Here is a 20,489-nt window from a genome sequence, read left to right on the forward strand (position 1 = left end):
AATATTTGTGTTTTATTTAGACAATTAGAGTTAAGTAGAGATCAAACTTTTGATCATAATACTTTAGAAAGCTAGCTATATACAATTTAGGAGACAGTAAAGCTAGAAATATGCTAGCTAGCTAGTTTTGGAAATTAAACCAACTTTTGGCACCCTTTCCTACTTTGTGCCTAATTATTCCTATGCAATAAAGATGTTTTGGGTATTACTGTTCAGAAAAATGCTAAAGGTCAGGTTGGGAAAAAAAATCTCAGTTCAAATTAGAGACAATAAAATTTTACCTTTAAAATTTACATTATTTACAAATATTTATGTTAATTCTCTCTCCACTTTCCATTTCGGACCATTTTAGCTCATATCCTTATCGCCAAACCCTAAACCATGAGGAAAAAAAAAAAAGAAAAAGGAAAGAACCGTATAAAGAAGAGAATTATATATGTTTTTGTAATCTTCAATTTTGGGAATAAATAGATCATTGAAAGAATTATTATGATGTGGAATTTGTTTTGTATATGTTGGAATGGGATGAGTCCATTTCAAAATAGCTTTTTGTTCAGACTTCGCCCACCATCAAATGGATCAATGTGTAGGTCCCATATAAAATCATCCAAAAATCTTAGTTGACTCTGTAATTTTAAGTGATGCCTACAATAATCATGTTCAAACTTGAAAGTATTTAGCACCTTTAATGTATATTGAAAAGTTGAATGACTTCAAACATATATATAAATGGCATTTTCTTTTGTATAAGTTTTAGTACTTTAAATTTCTCTCGCTTTAATTTTTTTTTTTGTGATATATTCTTTTCTTATATAAAAATACATTCATGTATATAAAGTAGATTAAAGTGTGAATCTTTGTATAAAACGAAAATATTTTAATTTTAATTAAGATAATTCCAATGAATTGAGCACCTATTCATATATAAAAAAAAAGAAAAGGATCAGTGTTCTTTTGTAAAATGGCTGCATCATTTTCCTTTATCTCAAAAACAAAAGGAAAAAAGGAAATGTGAAGATTTCTACCCATGATTTATGGAATTTTCAAATGTTTTTACATCTATATATTAGAGTTTGAGAATTTTTTTTAGATAAAATACATATTTAACACTGTCTTTAGTAGAAGAGAAAGAGGTAAAAAAGAAAGGGAGTGGAAAGAAAATAGTTTGCTTTCCTTTCCTTGGTTTGATAGGAAAAAAGGGGAAAAATAGATGGATTTGCTCATTTTTCTTTCTTTCAAATCTATTTCTTTGCAAATTGAAAGAAAAAGATACACTCTTCAACTTAAATTAAATATTTTATTTATAATTTTACCCTTAATCTCTTTCTTTCCTTCTATTTTCTTTCTTATAAGACACAAAGAAGGAAAAACAACTTTCCTTCCTCTTCTTTATTTATTCTTTCCCTTTTTCTCTTCCCTCTTTTTTCCTTCCTCCGATCAACCATATTGTAAGTATCATGGAGGCATTGTCAAAGGTTTTGGAATCTTTAAGCCCCAAATTCATGTCCCATTATATGCAAATTTTATCTAATTCTATATTGGTGTGTTGGTTTATTTGATCTATTCGTCGGTTCCTTCTTGAAAGTAAAAGTTATGTCATATATGTTAAGAAATGTTTCATTTTATTGTAATTAATCTTCATGTACGTACTTGTAATCATATAATTACATATTTAAGTAGATATTACAAACACAATAAACCAAACAAGACACATAAAAATAGGAGAAAATCTAATAAAAGATTTGAGCAAAGCAACATATTGTAGGATTTGAATTTGGATCCAAAAAAATTTTAGTGTCTTTACCATTTTTTGATGAATTTAGTATTTTTATTTTATCATTGAGACAAAACATCATTAGTGTTAAAAAAAAAAAAAGATAAGGCATCATTAGCAAATCTCTATGCAGAAAAAAAAAAAAACTATTCTCTCTTGAACTAAAGAGAGATAAAAACTTATAATGCAAAGGGTAATCCAACAAGGGAAAATTATCGAGTTAAAGAAAAAAAGAAGGAAAATTATCTTATTTAACAAGTGAAATTTGAGGTTTGACAAATGTCCTATTAAAATATATTTATAAAAATTGATAAATAAATAAATAAATTATTTAATGAACATATTACAACCATCAAGCTTTACTTGTGAAATTTAAAAATTTTACCATCAATGATCATAATAATAATTCATCCAATAAATTAAGAGACTATATATGCCATCAGCATTAATGCAAGATCATATAGCTACATCGAAAATTAATGGTCACAACTAATGTTAGCAAATGTTTGAGGGTATCATAAATAAATAAATTATTAAATGAACATATTACAACCATCAAGCTTTACTTGTGAAATTTAAAAATTTTACCATCAATGATCATAATAATAATTCATCCAATAAATTAAGAGATTATATATGCCATCAGCATTAATGCAAGATCATATAACTACATCAAAAATTAATGGTCACAACTAATGTTAGCAAATGTTTGAGGGTATCATGCACATTTATTAGTTGTCTAAAAAATTGATTTGGTGTGAGAATCATATTAATGTTTGGGAGAGGGACTGTTCCTTAAGGTTGTGGTTTGGACATTATCGAATTGGATAACTTCGAGTGATTTTTTTGGTCATTCAAGAGGGGCAGAGCCCTAAATTAAAGGGGAGAGGAGATGGTTGGGGTTCGAACTCTAACCTTAATGTTTTCTTTAAGGTTGTCTTGACCACTAGGCCAAGCAGTTGAAAACAATACTTTGAGTGACTTTGTAGGCTTTTGGAGACACCAATACATATATATATATATATATATATATATATAAAGAGAGAGAAAGAGAGAGAGAGAGGAGAACGGATTAACTTAAATCAAATTCATTGCTATTTAAATATATATATATATATATATATATAGGGATCAATTTATATCATATTCATTGATATTTTATATATATATATATATATATACATACACACACACACACACACACACACACATATATATATATATATATATCAACTTATACAATATAAAACTAAAAAAAAAATTTACACATTTTTTTAACAATTAATTTCAATATATTTAAGGGATGAGTTCAAACAAAATTTTTTAATTTTTTACTTGTCTCCCTCATCCCTTTGATCTAATTAAAATCAATTATTACAAAAATATATAAAACTTTTTTAATTTTATAGTGTAACTCTTTTTAAGTTGTTTCTTTCATATCTTAGATTTATTAAAATTAAGGGATAGAAAAACGTGTAAAATAAAAAAAAAAGGTTATATTATATAAATTGACACTCATATATATATATATGTATGTATGTATGTATGTATTCTAGCAAAACCTGCAAAACCCACTTTCTAGTAGTCCTTTGAGCTCCACTAATTAGGGCAACCATTCCATGATGAGTTGGGGAGCAACTCTTATGTGAGTGGGAATGAGATTGTATGGCTCTCATTTCTTCCTCTTTCTACTAAAAACCATCTCCTAATTTTTGGGTCCCATGCTTGCCTCCCTTCTTTCTAGATTGATGGATTTTCTTCCTTAGACTCACCTTATTTGTAGCATAAATCTTTTGTTTGCACGACTCAATTTCTATTGTGTCAATGGCATTAGCAGATCAAGACTTTTTTCACATTTATTTAAAAAATTATTGATGAATTTATCAATTTAATTTATTGACCAAAAAAGTATCCAGAAAAAAAATTTTAAGAGTATCTAATGAAATTTTTTTTCAATTTTCTTTTTTTAATTTTCAGGGAGATCTATGAATACCCTACTCATCTCCTGATCAATGGGCTGCTAGCTGTAGCCTGAATATATGGAAGTGTTTCCTAAAAGAACTCTTTTGGACTACCAAACTCCATCAACACCAAAACATTGAGTTGTGCTACTTAATTTCATTCTTCCATCAGATGCGAAGAAGCATGATTTTTTTTTTTTTTTGGTTAAGAACCTCGAAAAATTAACATTGGCCCCACATTGAACTAGGTCAATCAAGTCACAAGTGCATACAGCCCCCTTTTTGAAAGGGTTTCCCATCCCAAGCCAAAGCCAAGGCCAAATGCCTCTGCCCTCTCATATGCAGTACAACTAATTAACTACTTAGACCATTACACAATTTTCTTCCTTTTCCTTTTTTAGTTAAGCATGGCAGGTGAAGGAAATGTTAGAAACTGTATACTTTCTATGAGATCTGCCTGAAAATGTGATATATCAAATCTTTAATAATTTATTATTGTGTTGGAAACGCTGTCCCCAACTTCTAAAGGGTTTGTCTTCCTAACACTCTTTCTTTTGCACCAATGAATTGAGTTGGATTTTGTGCGTACCTCTCATTCATTAAGCACAGTGACTTTCAGTTAGGGTAAGTGGTGACCAGAATCCTTTTGCTTATTAAAGCAAATCAAGCTAATTACAATTGGTCAAGGATAAACTTGTGGACATTTATTTATGTAATCATCTTTGTATGATTGTATTCATTTTTTTTTAATTTAAGGTTGCAAAGTTTAAGTCCAGATCATCGAAATTAAAAGTTAACACTCTGCGGACAAATTATACAATTGTTGAAACATCTTTGTATTCATGTTTCATATATGGGCAACTGCTGAAAAGCAATTTTCTGCTTTGGCATTAGCTTCAAATTTTATCTTCTTTTCAATTCCAGTATCCGTTTTAAAGGAAAAAGTTCGATTACGAGTGTATCAATGTCAACATATAATATTCTATAGTACTATTAATAAACTACAAATTAACATTTCATTTTAGATTATAATGGGTACAGAAAAAGTTATGGGAAATTAGGATTCGGTTACTCGTATTGTATGAATGGCATAACCTCGTTGTCTTTATTGCAGTGAATGCATCAAATGGGCAGCTGGGCGTGATTGAACAATTTGAGAATTGAGAGTCGATTTCCTTTCCTCTCAACATAAATGGATTTGAAACTAAAACCACTTTGTTTTGCTTTTCGTTGAAAACTATATACTTTGCTGAATGATGACCGTCAAAGTCTTAACAGAGATGTTCGAGTAGATAGAAAAAAAAAAAAAAAAGCATATATTTCTCAGGTTTGGCTTTTGCATGGGGTCAATTAGTCAGCTTAGTTTCACCGAGTTTTTCGTTTGAGCAATAAATGATTTGGTTTTTCAATTTGACTCGTTTGTTAGAAAGAAAAAACCAATGGACATATATTTCTTCAAAAAAAAAAAACCAATGGACATATATCAAATTCATTGAACTCATTGTCATTCTGACCAATCAACTCAATAACTTTCTCTTTCTTTCTGTATTACTGATTCCATTATAAAAGTCTTAAAATCAATCACTCATCACCGAAACTTTCTTCCATCGTTTTTTCTTCAGTTTTAAGACTCAAGTGACCAACAAAGTAGGGCTAAAATTCAGTAGAGAAAAATGCGGAAAAGTCATCCGACCGACAACAAATGGAAAACACCACAAGTTTGGCTAACAGTAAAAAGTTTGTATGATTCTCCTTCATGTTTATCAGTCAAATAAGCAAAGTTGTTACTCAAAATCTATGCAATAAATTTGTGATAGCTTAGCAAGCCCAACTTTACTGGACCCACTTTCATTTTTGCACTAGTTAAAATTCAACATAAAAAACCATTTGGGAGTGGAACACAGCAATTCAATGGAAGAAAGAGATGGCTGAAACATCACTTAAAAACTGGCACCACTGGACTACTTACTGACCTAAAGCTTTCGTTTTAGGTATAAAACTCAGAAAGGAAAGTTGAAACTTGAGTTTGAGTCTTTCTTTCTGTTCTACATATCAGAAAGATTTTGTAAGACCTGCAAACCAAGTTTTAGGAATTAAAAGACCAATCAAGTTTGTTTGAGGAAATGATTTTAATCATATATAGTTGTAATAAACAAACTGATTAATGTTGATTTGGCGATTTTTTTTTTTTTGCCTACTTTGAAAAAGGTCAAGTGAGCTTTAAGCAAAAGGGTACTGACAAAAGGAGTCATGCAAATTCATGTGCATGCAGTTAATCATATATATATATATATATATATGTATACAAAGTAAATTATATATAGGTATGAAAATACGTAGGTAGAAAGTGAGATGTGATGGGTTTGTTGATTCCAAATGATTTGACAAGACAGGGTTGCATGTGAGAAGGGATATGATGTAGACATATGACCTGACCTTTCAACTCAGCCCCAGTCTCGGCTCTCAGCCTCAGCCCAGGCAACCCCAAAACAACAGCAACAGTAGAAACAAGCAAGCAGGCTGACAGGCAGGCAGGCAAAGCAAAAGGCAGGGGCAGAGAGTAGCGAGGGAGACTCCTTTTACCCAAAAGAGGGCTAAGAAACCGTACGATCACGAAGAAAACGGTCCCTGTGGCTCCTAGTAACCCTACTCGACACGGGTCAAGAGCCATGGTCACTCCTTGTCTAGTCTTTTGTTTTTAATACCCTTTGAAACAGTTTTGCGAACCCAAAGTACTGAGTACTATGCTCCACGAGTGGGCAGATGTATTTTTTTTTCTTAAAATTTTTTTTGTTGTGTTAATAATGGGGGTGCACTGACTCCCACGTGCCAGCGATAATAATCTGACACACACAACAAAGAAAAGAAAACTCTCTTAATGTAAAGTCTTTGATGACTGCTTGATGTAAAAACACTTATCTTAAAGGAAAAGATCACACATCTCTTCTTTCAATTCTCTCTCATTCTTTTTGCCCTTTGGTGTTATCGCTCTCAACAATTCTCTCATTCTTTCATATTTCCTCCATAAAAAAATAATAATAATAAAAAAGGGAAAGTCATTGATCAATCTTTCTTTTTGCTTTGGTATCTGCACAGAAAAGAAAAGAAAAGACTAACTTCTGAGAGTGTATGTACAAATGAGATTCAGATAAATAAAAGCAATATTAATAATAGTTGCAGTTTTTTGTTTCGGTTTACACAGTTGAAACTGGGAGTTAAGTCAGTGTCATCGCAAGCAATGGGTCTCCTTGGTGTCAGGGTTTTGGGGGGTGTATCCTTGGCTCTTTCGATCACTTCATGACTCATCCAATCCAATAAACTTCAACATGATGTGGTGTCTGGTCTGGATCACGTCTGACCCCAGACCTTTCCTTGCATCTTTTGCATGCGCGCCAACATTTGCTTCGGAATTTGGAATTTCAGTAACACCCCCACCCTCCTCATTTTCCAGATTAATTCTTTTGTATATGGCTTGTTCATATACATATTAATTAAAGGTTAGACAATTTGATTACCCTTAGTGCTCATAAAAAATAAATGTTACAATGTTTAACCTAGCATGGCCAGTTACTTGATAAATTATCCTGTTCTTTTAACATTATACCGGAGCCTCTTTCCTAGAGTGGTTGAGATTTTGAATAGTGCTCTTTTTACCTGTTAAGTTAGATAGTAACACAAGTGCTGTATGTTAGGCATTAGATACATTCACTTCGTCTTTCTTCACGCTTTAAGGCCCAAATACATGAAAATCTCACGAGGCCCAATTTAGAGGAGGCGTTTACATGCCCCTAGCAACGGGTATCACTTTGTCTTGGGAGATGAAAACATATCACCTACAGCCACAATTAAATAATTATAATTTAAAATTATATGAGATCTATCAAAATTTTATATGGAGTTTATATTTGTAAGTAATTTGACTTATACAGAGTTTTTCATTGTAATTGAATTATTGTAAGATTGGAATAAAGAAAAAATTGTAAGTAAAAGTAAAATGTATCTGAAAGAGATAGAATTGAATACCTTTTGAGTCACTTTTTTATAAAATGAGAGATAAAGCACATAAAAACTTATATAAATATAAGAAAAACAAAAATAGAAAAAATAAGAGTTAAGAATGCAACTAGAATTTTATATGACTAATGGGATCAAAATATAATTTGTTGATGTTTTAATTATATATTCAGGTAAATTACATCCGCTATCCCTATATTTTGATGTGAATATAATTTTGATCCCCAAAATTTAAAAAGTATTATATTGATTCCTATGTTTCTATGGTCATAACAAAATGGTTGTCAACAAAATCGTAAATGCAACTATTAAAAGACAGCTATTAACTCATCATTAAGTTAAAGATAAAATTATAAAAAAGAATAATGATAAAACTTTTACTTGTTACAATTATAACAATAAATATTTACTAAAAAAAGTACTAATAATTTTGTTAATTATATAAAAATAAAATTACTTTTTTACCCTTAATTTTGTTAGTAAATATTTTTTGGGTTTATTTTTAAGATATGTCATAACGTATAGATTTGTAGATCTATCGCTAGATATAAATTAAAAGGAGTTGCCACAAATCTTTTTTGGTTATATGTGATTGGTCACCTGAAACATATTTTGATTTGCGAAAATAGATGTTAGGTTTGGGAATCGGTTACGTATGAAAAAAGTTGTAGCACCCCCACAATGTCTATCCAAAAGATGATACCAGTTTGATTTCAAATTATCTAAGCCTTGATTATTTTTATGATTTACCAAATAATTTAATATTAGAAATTAATCTTAAAATTGTCCCAATAATTTGGTAGCAATTTAAAATAATTTTCTCACCTCAGAAGTATTCATAGAGATTAGTGTCTTATTCTGAAGAAGCTTCATTGTCAGATTTATTGATTTATTTTATTGTAAAAAAATTAGTAAAATCTCTCAATAATTTGATATAACTTACTTTAAAGCAATCCTCTAATAGTTTAGAAGATACAAATTATTTTTGTTTATTTGAAAAGACTTTTTTTTATTGAAAATTTTTTTTATTATTTTGAAAACTTTATTTACAAAGATTTTTTTATTTGAAAATATTTTTTTAGAATTATTTTTCTTTTTTTTTTTTACTTTCAAAAACAAAAATGACAGTAATAATCTTTTTTTTAAATTAAAGCTAGAAAAATAGTATAAAAGATAATAAAATGGGTTAAAAATAAAATAAATCAAAATGAAATCAAAAAAAAAAAAAAAAGAAAAACTTGCGATCGGGTCGAGTTAGAATGCAAGTCGGCGCTTAGGTCATTAGGTCAACACGTAGATCTTGGGTTGTCCAAAACGACGTCGTTTCGAGTTGCTATATAAGCCAAGGCTTCAGTGTTTTCCTTAGAATCACCTGAGCCTCTCTCTCTCTCTCTAACCCAAAAAAACTCTTCTGCCTTATTTCTAAAATCTAAAGAACATGCCGAAAAGTTCAACTGAAAACTAAAAATTTCATCGATTTTTGGAAACTTTGTCGAAAAATTCAATCGAAAATTGGAACACCAATCGGTTTCTAAAAAATTTACTGGTACCCCACCAGAAAATTCAACCTGGTTGAAAAGTTTCATAAAAAAATTCAACCTTGCTGGAAAATTCAAAGTTCTTCCCTAAACCTAGAAAAACCTAGAAAAATCTAGAAAAAATCCAAAAATTCTCCAAACCTTCCCTAAAAAACTCCAAAATTTCCCCGAACCTTCTGAAACCTTGAATCTTACTCCAAAAACCTAAATTCAGACCCGAAACTACAAATCAAACCCTAGATCCAACATTAAAATCCCAAAAACCTTTACTGTCAGAATTTTTTTAGACTATTTCTCTCTATCAATTTTTGTGTTTTGTTTTCTGTAAAATTAGTTCAATTTAGGCTATCCAAAGAATAATTTTAGGAAACAAATAGAATCAATCCTAGGCTTGAATCCTGGGATTGCATTTGTCCAATGTGATTTTTGGGTCTAAAATTTCAGCAACATGATTTGCAATTAAAACTTTGACCAAGGAGTCTAATTTTGATTTCCTGTTTTCTCGTTTATGTATAAATTGGATCAAAAAAAGAAAGCAGTAAAAAAAGAAAAAAAACACAAAAAAATAATAATAACATGATATAATAATAATGATAATATTAATGTAATATAACAATTTATAAAAAACTATCTAATTGGACCCAGGCATGGATGGGCCTAATTGGACCCAAACACAAATAGACCTAATTAGGTCCAGACGTCAATGGGCCTAATTGAGCCTGGACATTAATAGGCCTAATTGAGCCCAGACATAAATGGGCCTAGTTGGGCCCTAAGCTCGGACACAAATGAGCCTAATTGGACCCAGACACAAATGAGTGTCTACAGCTGCCCCTTTTTACACATTTTTGTTAGATAAGGATGTTGCAAAGACCTAGACACCCACTTTATTTGAGTCGAATCAAGAACGATCTTCAAATATGAAAAATGACCTGGACTGAACTAAGATTGAATGATCGAGACTAAACCACGAGTCAAGATGAAGTGACAAAGACCGAGTCAAGGTAAAAAATAAATGATCGAGATGAAATCATGAATCATATGAAATGATCTGGACTGAGCCAAGATCAAGTGACTGTGACGAAATCACAAGTCAAAATAAAGTGACCAGGATCGAGTCGAGGTCGAAAATAAATGATTAGGATAAAACATGAATCATAAGAAATGATATGGACTGAGCCAAGATCAAGCAACTGGATAAAATCACGAGTCAAAATAAAAGTGACCAGGACTGAATCAAGGTAAAAAATAAATGATCAGAACAAAACTACGAATCCTAAAAAATAATCTAGATTGAGCCAAGATCAATTAACTAGGATGAAACCACGAGTCAAAATAAAGTGATCGGGATCGAATTGAGGTCGAAAATAAATGATTGGGACAAAACCACGAATTATTAGAATTGATCTGGACTGAGCTAAGATTAAGCGATTGGGACGAAACCACGAGTCAAAATAAAGCAACCAAGATGGAGTCGAGGTAAAAAATAAATAATTGAGATGAAACTACGAATCATAAGAACTAATCTGGACTGAGTCAAGATCAAGTGATCGGGATGAAACTATGAGTCAAAATAAAGTGACCACGACTAAGTCAAGGTTAAAAATAAATGATTGGAACGAAACCACGATTCACAAAAAAAGATCTGGATTGAGCCTAGATCAAGTGATCGAGACAAAATCACTAGTCAAAATAAAGTGACCAGGATCGAGTCGAGGTCGAAAATAAATGATCGGGGATAAAACCATAATTCATAAAAAATAATCTAAATTGAGTTAAGATCAGATGAGTGGATAATGTAAGTGCATGTCCTATCTAGAATGCAAATGAAACATTAATTGTGGTACTAAGGCTTTTGCATTCTTATTTCTACACACATTTGGCAAAGAAACCTTTTTTTGTTAGCCTGAATACTTATCCCAAAAAAAAAAATTATGGAAGCTGCTTTTCTCTTACTTGAAGGAATTCATCTTTGGTTATTGTCTCCTTTAATTCTTCAAAGTAACACACAATTTCTTATGACTTTGTTCAATTATTAATCATTATCCCAATTTCAAAGTGGGGGAGCAAATTATGCACTTATTCTATTCATGGCAAGGTATACAGAGAAAAGACAAATATATTGGCAATGTATAGAACTAAGACAGAACAATAAAATGGCTCTCATTTATTGGGATAAGCAATAAATTACAAATGATGGTATAGAGATAAAGAGAGTATTCAGGAATGGCTATTTGGGGTAAGAATGCCCCAAGACAAATGATTAGATAGCCGTGACAACAAATCTTGAATCTCCTTAAAAAACTCAATTAAAATACGATGCCCCAACACTTCAAAGCTCTTTGAAATTCATTGTCTATAGCATGCATTCCCAAGTAATGCCATATTCTATTCACCCGAGTTTGCTTTCATTTGATTCCAGCTACCTTTCAAGGTTTTCAATTCGAATCCTTTCCTTTGGGTCCGAGTCGCACTTTCGAGTTTTCAACTTAAACTTTTTCCTTTTTTCATTTTTTTTTGTTTTAGTTCAAGCAGCCCTTTTGGGTTTTCAACTTGAAAACTTTTTTTTTTTTTTTTTAATTTTTAGGGTCAAACAAAGTATTTTTTCATGGCATCAAAATTAACAGGATTAGGAAGTTCATCTCTATCCATTTCTGCCAAGATTAAGGCTCATTCCAAAAAACATATCTTAACCACATATAGTATTTCCCAATTCAGAGTCTATTTTCCCTTATCATCATGCTGACTTGAAAGAATTCTTTTTAATACCAACTCTTTTTCTCAAAATTGATTAGGTCTGACCTTTTTGTCATGAGCTTTCCTTAAGACTCTTGGGGATGAAATCTCTCTTTTTTTTGGCAATACAGCTTTCATCTCATAAACTAAGGAAAAAAGAGTTGCTTTAGTAAAAGTGCACATCGCAGTTTGATACGCATGTAGGGCAAAAGGTAATTTCTCGTGCTAGTCCTTGTATATTTTAATATATTTCAATATATTTCAATCATCTTTTCTAGAATCTTTTTTATGTTCTTGTTTGCAACTTCCACTGCTATATTCATTTTTGGATAATATGGAGCTAAATTGTGGTGTTTGATCTTAAATTGAACACATACCTCTTGTATCATTTTACTATTTAGATTTTTTGCATTATCTGAGATGATTCTTTCTAAAAGCCTATATTTTAAAATTATTTCTCTTTTGATGAATTTACAAACCACTGATTTTATCACAATTGTGAAATAGGCAGCTTTGACCCATTTAGTGAAGTAATCAATCATCACAAAAATGAATCTATTCCCATTTGAAGCTTTTGGTGTGATGGGACCAATGACATCCATTCCCCACATAGAGAATGGCTAATGTGGTTTTATAACATGTAAAGCACTAGGTGAAGCATGGATCTTATCAGCATAAATCTGATATTTGTGACATTTTTTAGCATAATCAATGCAATCTTTTTCTATTGTCAACCAGTAATATCCAGCTCGCATGACCTATCTTGCCATCATATGTTTATTTGCATGTGTTCCACATATGCCATTGTGAACTTTCTTAATAATCTTTTTGGCCTTAAAGGTACCTACATAACATAATAATACTTGGTCTATACCTCGTTTATACATAATTTCTTCATCTAGAAAAAATCTCATAGCTAACCTTTTTAAGATTTTCTTATCATTTTCTATTGTTAGATCTGGGTACTGCTAATTCTTTAGATATCGCATAATGTCATGGTACCAGGGGCGACCATTCTTTTCCCCTTCCAAGTTAGCATAATGGACTGACATATCTTTGATATCTAATTTGATAGGCTGAATTTCAGCAGTATCACTAATCTGTACCATTACAACCAAGGTAGCCAAGGCATTTGCAATTTGATTTTCTTTATGAGGCAAGTGTTCAAATTGAATTACTTTGAATTGTTTACACAGCTCTAAGATGTATTTGTGATAAGGAATAAGTTTTGAATCCTTTATTTCCCATTTACCTTGTAGTTGTGATAAATAACTAGAGCTAAATCCTCAAACACCCTTAATGTTTCAATTTTCTTGTCCAAAGTAGCATGCAACCCCATAACACAAGCCTTATATTCAGCTACATTATTGGTGCAGTTGAAATTCAATCTTGCTGTAATAGGATAATAATGTTTTGTTAGAGATATTGAAACTGTTCTAATCCCAAGTCCCATGGCATTGGTAGCCTTATCAAAATACATCTTCCATATCTCTTCCTCATCATCATCTTCTTCTAACTCTGAAATGGCCATTAATTTTTCATCTGAAAAATTAAGCTTCATAGGCTCATAATCATCAGTAGCCCTATCTGCCAAGAATTCAATAATGACACTTCTTTTGATTACTTTTTGGCTCACATATACTATGTCATATTTAGAAAGCATCACCTACCATTTTGTGATTCTTCTTGATAGTGATGGTTTCTCGAAGATGTATTTAATAGGATCTAATTTAGCTATGAGCCAAGTCATATGGTAAAGCATATATTGCTTGAGTCTTTTAGTTGTCCAAGCCAAAGCATAACACATTTTCTCTAGTGATGAATACTTGGACTCATACTTTGTGAATTTCTTACTTAGGTAATAGATAGCTTTCTTTTTCTTACCAAATTCATCTTGTTGGCCCAGCACACATCCCATTGATCCCTTATGTACTATTATGTATATAATTAGCAATTTTTTTGAAACAAGGGGTGCTAATATTGGAGGGTTTGATAAATACTATTTAATCTTATTGAAAGCTGCTTGACATTGGTCATTCCACTCTTTAAGATTATTCTTTCAAAGGAGTTTGAAAATGGGGTCGTATTTAAGAGTGAGTTGAGAAATGAACCAAAAAATATAGTTCAATTTGCCTAAAAAGCTTCAAGCTTCCTTTTATGTGCTTGAAGGAGATAAATTTTGAATGACCCAAATTTTATCCGGGTCAACTTCTATTCCTCTTTCACTGACTATAAATCTTAGTAACTTTCTTGACCTGGCTTCGAATGTACATTTTGCTGGATTTAATTTGAGCTAAAACTTTCTTAAGCTCTCAAATAATTTTATGATGTTAACCACATGATCCTTTCCTTTTCGAGACTTGGTAATCATGTCATCTACATACATTTCAATCTCTTTATGCATCAAATCATGGAAGTGGGTTACCATAGCTCTTTGATAAATTGCCCTAGTATTTTTCAGTCTGAAAGACATGACCTTGTAGCAAAATATTTCTCACATAGTTATAAATGTGGTCTTTTTCATATCATCTGTGTCATCTTTATATGATTATAACTGAAAAAGGCATCCATAAAAAAGAACATTGAATGTCGGGCTATATTGTCCACCATTATATCTATGTGTGATAGAGAAAAATTATCCTTTGGACTAACTCTATTCAGATCTTGATAGTCTACACACATTCGTACCTTTTTATTTTTTAGAAACAGTACTATATTAGCTATCTATTCAGGATATTTAACCACTTGCAGAAAGCCTACGTCAAATTGCTTTTTAATTTCTTCTTTGATTTTTAATAGCATCTCCAGTTTCATTCTTCTTAGCTTTTACTGCTCTAATTTACATTTTGACTTCAATGGTAGCCTATGCTCCATTATTTTACTACTGAGTCTAGGTATGTCTTGGTAGGACCAAGCAAATATATCCACAAACTCTCAGAGTAAATCTTCTAACCGTTGTCGATCAACAACTAAGAGTGAAATACCAATCTTGACTTCTTTCTTGTTTTCAACATCACTTAAATTGATTAATTCAACAACTTCTTGATGAGGTTTAATGGATTTATCTTCCTATTCAATTAGCCTTATTAAATCTAAAGACAAAGTGTATTCTTTAGTATTAAGTTCATTGATATTAATTGAATTTTTAAAGTTAAACCATGGATCATTGTCATGATTACCTTCACATTCATTTAGGGACCTGAAAGTTAATAGAATAAGAAATATTGGCAAAAAACTTTGGTGGGGTAATGAATGGAATGGAAGAAATGAACAAAATGTATGCTCCTACTTTTATTACTATAATGAAAAATAAAAAGCCCAAACATAAGAGTTCATCCCAATACTTTTGGGCATAAGTAATTAGGAGATATGATTACATTAAAGAAAAATTGAAAACAATAGACATTTGGATGACCCTTCAATTCTGTAATTCATATCTTAATGGGTAGGGGTAAACCAAAACTTCTTCATTTTGACTTTCATTATCCACCATATGAAAGGATAGCTAGGCAAAAGCTTCCTTCCATTTTGGTTTTTCTTTTGTGTCTTCTTTAGCTTCTTGGTGCATGTATCCTCCAAGAATGAAAGTTTCATTCAAATAGGGAAAAATTATTGGTTTTTTCTTTACCCTTCTGTTATTTTTTTGCCATTCTTCCATCTTATAACTCAATCCTGATCTATAACTATAATATTCAATCTTAAGAATCTCCTTTATCCCTTGAAGGCTTTTGCCTAAGCCGAGCCCGATACTTCAACCTTTGTTAACCATCTGATTGATCATAATCTGACTAAATTTGAGCCCTTTACCTATTGCATTAATAGGTTTAAAAGATCTATAAGAACATTCTAATGATTCTTCTGCTACTTTCATATATATGTCATTTATGAGTTGAGTCACTAGTAAATCTTCTTCCCCAACCACAATCATCAATTGTCTTTTTACATTGAATTTGATCTTTTAATGCAATGAAAAAGGGATGGCACCTATCTTGTGGATTTATGGTCTTTCCAATAAGCAACTATATGATGGAGAGATATCCATGACCTAAAATTTTATGTTGAAGACACATGACCCAATTTGTATAGGTAACTCAACATCCTCTAAGACTTCTCATCTAGTCTTATCAAATACTCAGACTATCATTTGACTATTTTGGATATGGGACATATCAAAAGGTAGCTTGGCTAAAGTGGATATAGGCATGACATTAATAGCTGATCTATTATCAATAAAGACCTTAGCTACTATATGGCCTTTACATTTAATTATGATGTGTAATGCCTTAGTGCTCTTTTCACCTTTAGGCAGAATCTCATCATCACTAAAAAAGATATGGTGTAGCACTACTAGATTCTCTACTAAGTGATTTAAATACTTTACGGATACATTATGGGCCATATAAGCCTGATTCAATACTTTTAATAAGGCATTACGATGTGGTTTAGAGTTTAAGATAAGTGATAGTAGAGAAATTTTGGCTGGTATTTTATTCAATTGCTCCACTACAGAATATTCAGTATGCTTGACTAGCTTCAAAAACTTGCAAGCCTTATTTTTAGGCATAGACTTCGAGACATCTTTCTTTGGAGTCTCCGGTTCAATTTGCTTCTCTTTTCTTTTTTCCAATGTTACCGGAATGTAATATCTTTCACTTTTAGTTATGCCTCATACACCCGTTATATGGGCAGTTTTAGTTTTTGACATATCTTTTTGCTACCCTTGAATCATTACTGTACACTCATATTTCTAAGGCACCATTTTTTCATCTTTATAGGGAAATAAATGTGAGACTTTAAAAGCTACTGGTTTGGGAACAAACTTATTCTCAACTGATTATGTCTTCTCTTTACAGCATATGGTGATAGGTTTCGGCACTCATCTATTTGTTATAGCCACCCTAATGTCTTTCAAGGCTTTTGACTCTTTAAATAACTCTATTTGGTAAGAGTTCATCAGTTTTTGAACTTTATCATGACATTGCTTGCAGATATTAATTGAGTGTCTTGATGCCCTATTATGATACTCACATCTTTGATTTGGGATGCATCTTTCCACATAAGTGTATATAGTTACTGGTTGTATCATCCTAGCTTTACATAGGCTTCATATAGTTGGCTAAATGGTATTTTAAGCTTTTTTGCTCTCTTTTTCACATGTTTTTCACCCATATCCAAAGCATTGACTGTATGACTGGGTAGGGGATTCCTACTGACATTGAGTGCTGAACTTCTATTGGTGTCAAAGCTTATTAAACCTTTATTGATCAAACTTTGTACCTTATACTTAAAAAAGACACAGTTTTCATAGTGGGCATTAGAATCATACCATTTAGAGTAGAGAAGTTTAAGCTGCTTAGCAAGGACATGAGCAATTAAATGGTTTTTATAGAGTTCTTGATATAGCTCCGTATAGCTTATGGATATAGGATCAAAAGTGAGTCTTTTCTTTATTCATGGCTTTTTGGCATTACTTTTAGTGCCGACTGAATGAGCAGGGGATCTTGGTAAAGGTGGATAAGATGGTCGAGTAGTTGATTGGTAAAAAGATGCATGAGTATGGTTCACCCTATGGTGGTATGTAGGATAGGTGGGTCGAGAGTAACTTTTAAATTGCTACTCTTTAAGACTCACAGCTTGAGTCTCACTTTTCTTCTTCTTAGGTGCTTTTTTAGAAGACTCACATTTTTCAAGTTTACCATTTTTATGGCATTTTCGATAATCTCTCTCGAAATCACCATATCAACAAAGTCTTAATCGTATTTCTGATCATCTTCTCATAATAGGGTGACTTTAGAGTGTTCACAAATAATACTGTAGTTTTTTTCTCTATCAAGGGGGTTGTACTTAGACAACTACATCCTGCTACCTTTGGGCATATTGCTTGAAAAATTTAGATGCCTTCTTTTCTATTGCTTATAAGGAAAGATGGTCATGAGTCCTGTCAATGAAATGATAATACTGATTAATAAAAGATCGGATCAGATCTTTCCACCTCTTTATGTGGGTCCCATCTAATTGAACATACCACCTCGCTGTGGATCCAATTAAGCTATCTTGAAATACATGTATAAGCAGCTTCTTATTACTAGTATGTGTCCCCATTTTATGATATTACATGGTGATATGTGTGATAGGACATTTAGTACTGTCATACTTCTTAAACTCTGGTACTTTAAACTTGGGCGGCATCACCATGTCTGGTACTAGGCAAAGTCTTAATGCATCTATGGATTCGTAGAAATCAATTCTTTTTATAGCCCATAATCTTTCTTCCAGCCCATTCATTGCCTAATCAATCTTAGAATTCTCCAAGGGCATAGCTGTTTGTAGCTTCTCTTTCTCTTTTGCATCATCCAAAGTAAGGAACTGAATGGGGTCAGCTGTCATTTCAGCAAAAATAGGATTATCATAACTCTAGATATTTTCATGACTGAGTGCATAAGTCATTTCTAGGTAATTATATTTTGAAAAAGTTACCTGTTGAGGTTGGAATATTAGAGTAGTTTGAGTTTGTTGTGGATCGAAGCCTGGAAGATATGTTGATTTCATAGCTTCTTGTGAAATATCTTTTTCCATCGATTTTCCTCTATTTGCTTTTTCTAAGGCTTTCAGAATCTTGCTCAACTTTCCTTTTAGTGCCTCTTGAGCTCTTTTTGTCTTTTCAAGGTGACTTGTATTGTTTTGTTCCATCTTTCTAGCTTAAGCCCAGGTATTGTATAGATGTGTAGCTATTCTTGCACTTTAGTACCACAATTAAAAATTAATAATGATGTTATGATAATGAATGAATGAATGAATGTGATGTAATGCATGGGAAAAAAAAGTAAAGAAAAAAAAATATTTGCCCTTTAAAAATTCAACAAAAGTGAACATCCATTTATTCTACAGGAGTTTGTTTTACATCAAATCTAATGTTGTCCTTTTATAGAAATGCCTAACTTGCTCATATTGATCTTTAACCTCTTCAATAAAGTTTAGTAGCCTTTGTTTATGCTCCCTTATTGGTGTAACTGAAGCTCTCAATGTTTCAGCCTTTTCTGCCATCTTATCTACTTTGATCACGGTCTTACCTATATGAGTTGTGAGGTGCTTTATTTATCTTTGTCTTCCCAACCTTTCTTTTTCTCTATACCATACTTGATAAGATAACTCTCTGTGTTTTTTCAGAGGGTTTTGATACAATTTTTTTGTTCATTCAACTTAATGTCAGAGTTAAAATATAATCTGCAAGCATTTGATTCTTCTACTCAACCTTCTCAAAGTCATCTTCTATTTGGGCATGCTCTTTTTTCAATTCTTCATTCTCACAAGCTAAATTTGTGTTGTTTATTTCTTTGGCCTGCATTTGTATGTGCAACCTCTTATGTTCTTGTCACAACTCCTTTAGTTCCTTAAGGGTATCATCCCATTCTCTAACAATTTTTTGGGCCTTATTGTATACCTTGGAAATCCTATAGACTTGGGTTTCTAATTTTCAATTTTATTTTGCCGCTAGTCTTTTTCCTCCTACAACTTTAAAATTTCTACAACTTCAAAATTTCTTACTTCAATTTCTCCTTTTCCATTTCATGTTCTAACTTTGAAAGCTTATTGTCTAAATCTTGGTCCATTGGCAAGTGATGATCTTGAGGCATAAATGTAGTCTCCTAACCCCTCTTATTTCTCCAAATCAAATACCTCTGAGTGACTCTATCAGTGAATAGCCTGGGTTGACTTTTTTCGGCTTCTTCCAAGCCTTAATCATGTTATCAATTTTTTAAAAAGTTTTGGGCTTCCTATATGAACAGTCAAACTGGCTGAGCTTAGAGGTTATTAGAGTAAACTGTTCGGCTCCATGCTATTTCTGTACCATCAATGATGCATAACTTATTGACCCCCATAAACCTAAAAGTAGAATCCCTGTCTCATTTCCATATTGATACAAAATAGGTTCCCTATTCATCTATTGAGGTAACCATTTTACTTAACCAACTGTGAGCCCTTGCAGCAGACACTTCCACTCCTTTTGAGTCTTTGCTTTTAGCCAAATGCTCTTATAGAACTCCCTAATCGGACTCTGAGTGTAGAAATATAGTTTGGTAAAAGCACTTTTCTTGCATTTGAAATGGCTTTATTTCCATATATATAATAAGGGTATGCAGCCCATGAAACGTACTTTGTCATTCTGCTTATAAAAATTCAGAGATCTGATAGTTTTTGCCATGATAGTTGGTGAAAGATTATACCCCCTTTCAATCTACTTAAATAAATCTACCACTTTTATTTCAATGTGGCCTAAGACCTTGAGGAAAATGACCCACCCATATATGGCTAGAGCAAACACACTCATCCCCTTGTCATCATATGGATGTTTGATAATGAAATCTCAAAGAACCTCTCATAGAATACCCTTGTGATCTATTTCTCTCGAATGTATGAATCTATGATCTTTTTTCCCATTCTTAGAATCTTACCTAGTTTTCTATG

This window comes from Durio zibethinus, chromosome 12 (assembly GCF_047325235.1).
Source record: "Durio zibethinus cultivar Kanyao isolate XHJ-2024 chromosome 12, ASM4732523v1, whole genome shotgun sequence".
In the NCBI taxonomy this organism is placed as follows: Eukaryota; Viridiplantae; Streptophyta; class Magnoliopsida; order Malvales; family Malvaceae; genus Durio; species Durio zibethinus.